The 3773-nt window shown below is 32.5% G+C and overlaps 1 non-coding gene across 1 annotated transcript; it reads right to left on the minus strand.

Moving 5' to 3' along the window:
* Positions 1–3383: 3383 nt before the first annotated feature.
* On the minus strand, positions 3384–3545 carry LOC127688198 (U1 spliceosomal RNA). The gene has a single exon (XR_007978608.1). It is a non-coding gene; the product is annotated as a U1 spliceosomal RNA (small nuclear RNA).
* Between the last annotated feature and the right edge of the window lie 228 nt (positions 3546–3773).

The following is a 3773-nucleotide window of genomic DNA, read 5'->3' on the forward strand; positions in this document are numbered from 1 at the left end:
AAGCTATATTTAAATAATTTTCACTATAGATGTAACATAGATTTCTGAAAATGTGGCATTCAGCCAAATTTCATTTCTTAGTTGTCTTTAAATTAATATTAATAAAGTTAGTAACTACTAATGTTGATATAGACTCTGTGTTCTTTTATACTTCATGACATGCACTGATATTAAGAAGCACTTAATTAAAATATTATGCAAAATTTAGGAATGTATTAATTTATAAATGAGTTAAACTGTCACTAAAAAAAGTTACAAATATACACTGACCGTTGAGCTGAAATCAAAGGCTGGATTGGCATATACTATCAGCAGACTCAACTTGAAGATTGTTTTCTGTAGTAATGAGTTCCTATCCAACTCTCTCAGGGAGACATTTCCATCATCATACTTTGCAGATGAGAAGACTGGACCACAGGTAAGCTTTTGTGTGAGCAATGCATTCCCTGTCAAAGAAATCACTTGTCCTTGAAAAGAAAAGGTACAGCCTAGTCATGGTAGAAATCCATCGTGCCAGGGTCCAGATTGCAGAGCTATAATTTAGAGGTACCAAGTTCTTAATAATAGATATATTTTGAAATTGTTTAGCTTTGTTCTTTATAAAGTCTATGTAGCCTTCTAAGCAATGTTGGTATCTGGTAATATCAGTATTTCATAGTATTCTTCCCCAGACTTCATGGCTCCAGTTACATAAGTAGCAGAGGATGGATCACCTTACCTGACATCAACGGGAGGGGAGGTCCTAGATCCTGTGGAGGCTTGATGCCTCAGCATAGTAGAATGCTAAAGAGGTGGGGCAGGACTGGGGTGAGAGCACCCTCTTAGAGGCAAAAAGGAGGAGGGTGAGATGGGGAATTTTCAGAGAAGAGACTGTGATGGGGACAACATTTGAAATGTAAATAAATGAATTAACCAACTAATAATAGAAAAGAAGATAAAATACTGTCAATATAACAATGGTTGCATAATTTAAAATCATATCACACAGAAGAGAATTTCTTGTTTCATAAAAATATAAGCAATGATTACAATGATGTTTTGACTTTGGCTGGTAATGAACAATCTTTTCTTGGCAAAAAATACTTAATGTGTCTTGTACTTACATTTCTGTTCCATATTAATTAGCTGACAATTTGAGTGTTCAAACTGAGACATTGCTGCATGCATGGCTTATTTTTCAATAAACACTTTAATGAATATCTTTTGAAAAATAGTTAAAATTTGTATCATGTATATGATTATGTGGTATTGCATTTCTGATAGTTCACAAGTATGAAACATTGGTCAAAGTTTTTTATACTCTTCATATATTCTGAAAAGATATTTTGCTTTCTTAAATCCCAGAACAGTAAATTAACTTTGATATCTATTAAAGGGTCTTTTCTTTTAAAAAAAAACAAGATTTATTTATTTTATGTATGTGAGTACACTCTCACTGTCTTCAGACACACCAGAAGAGGACATCAATTCTCATTACAGATGCTTGTGAGCCACAATGTGGATGCTGGGATTTGAACTCAGGACCTCTGTAGAGCAAACAGTGCTCTTAACCACTGAGCCATCTCTCCAGCACAGGTCTTTTCAATTAAAAAATAGAAAAAAAGAAAAGAAATTTCACAGAACTGATTGCAGTTTTTAAAAAGAAAAAATAATTCTCTGAGTGTTTAGAAACAACTTTATGTAACCTGAGCTTGAAAAGACTATTTTCTCCCATTCCAAATCAAGAGAAATACATTTTTTATGGGAGCATCCTCTCCTTAATGAGATCTCCATGTAAAAATAAGTGTTAAAAAATCAGAAAGTGACACCTTCTAAATGAAAAACGTGTAGTTCTAAGAAGATTTACTTCATGGTAAAATGAAAAGACTCATAAAGGTTTTTGTCTGTGGGCTTGTTTTTGTTTTTGTTTTGAACAACTTAAAGGTTCATAAAGGGCATTTCCTAATTTATTTATGCACTTCTTTTTCCAGACTTAGAATCTTATTCAGTCTTGAGTAAAGTTTATTTTATTCACCCTTTCTTGCTTATAAATTTAGTGTGGCATTTTCTCCCACTGCATTGTGGCCAATATGTATTTTTAAATTGATAAATTTTACTCATCTATCTATATGATTTTAATGTAATATTCCCAAACTCCTGTCAAACCAACATGTTGCCATAGATCCTGCTGAATTATATGGCAAAAGTAGCTGGAATATTGCTTAAGAGAACTTTTATAAATAAAGATGAGGAGAAAATAATGCATTAAAGGAACGTTGATCCAAAGTAGATGTATGTGCAAAATGTGTGCTCTCAAAATATGAATTAAATGATACACGGGTTTATAGTTAATTACATCTCTCTGTATATTTCTTCCATTATGATGCGATGCTATTGAAGATGGGAGTTGTAACTCATGAACCATATGCATCTTCCTGCCTGTTCCTGAGACGTTGCAATAAGTACTTGCAAGCGTGTGTGCAATTGAATAGAAAACATAAATAGCAATGATTCTTTAGTCCTAAGACACTCAAACTAAATATTGTAAGCTTCCATAATTAGGTATTGTGAAATTAAATTAGAATAAAGACATTTAACTGCCCTGCCTATAATTCAAAGCTTTGCAGTGGGAAGTTTAAAAGCAAGCATGTAACATCTAAATGAATATTATCCATCAAATGTGACGTTTATTAAGCAGTACCAGCATGCTGGTTGCTGCCGTAAACACAAAGTTTTTTTAGTGAACTTAGATTTATCTCTGTTGGCTTTTTTCCCCCCTGAAATAGATGGATGTAATATCATGGCAGATGGTAAACGAATAGAGGATGGTGATGTTACTTTTCAGTTTTATAGGCTGTAGCTTAAATCAGCTCCTTTTACTGAGAATCCATCACCTTACAGTCCAGATACAAAAGTCCAAATATATTCTACTCCCTTTTATAAGCATGCAATAGATTGACTTAGTTAAGAATAATACATGTGTGCTATAATGTTGGTGTGCTTTTTGTTCATGTCATGTGATTTGGGCATGTTATAAAACAGTAGTTGGTTTTTCTTTTAAATTAAAAGTTGTGTTGACCACAGTTCACTTCTAAGAGATTCTACTAGATTTCAGTCAAAGAGACTGAAACGCAGGTGTTCTACACTACCGAAAATTTTGGTAAAAATTTTTTGGGAACATGATATTTGTAAAAGTGTATTACAAAAGACAAATAACAGTATAAGTAATATTATTTCAATGCAATTTATTTATCTAAAGAAATTTTGATTTGAAATATATCTTATTAATGTAATGCTATGGATACTTCTTAGAGGTCCACATTTAATACTAAACATTTATTTTAATGAATTTGCTGTCTTGGTAAAATTGTTAATATTAAAGTTTATAATTGTTGTTTTAACTTCATGGGAGAGTGTGAGCACAGTCCTCATTACCATGAAATGTGAAGTTGAGTTTTCCACTTTGGGGGAAATCTCAGGGTCAGCACATCCAGAGTGAAAGGGATAAACCTCTTCCTGTGAAAACCGCCTACATGATCATGTTATCTGTCCTGTCTGGTTACTATTAAGCTTCTAACTTTTAGCATATCTTCTACAATGGAATTTTCAATTTTACTCAATTCACTATTTTAATTCTTTCCATTAATTTTTATGTAAAATTAATTTTTTAAGTAAATAAGAGGTTTGTTTTCATTACCTGAAAAAGAAAAATTGTGTGAGAATTCTTGGCTTCTTTTGTCTTATGAAGAACAAGCTCATAAACTGCTTAGAAGACGTGGTCAGAGGTGGGGCAG

The sequence above is a fragment of the Apodemus sylvaticus genome, chromosome 6 (genome assembly GCF_947179515.1).
Source record: "Apodemus sylvaticus chromosome 6, mApoSyl1.1, whole genome shotgun sequence".
In the NCBI taxonomy this organism is placed as follows: domain Eukaryota; kingdom Metazoa; phylum Chordata; class Mammalia; order Rodentia; family Muridae; genus Apodemus; species Apodemus sylvaticus.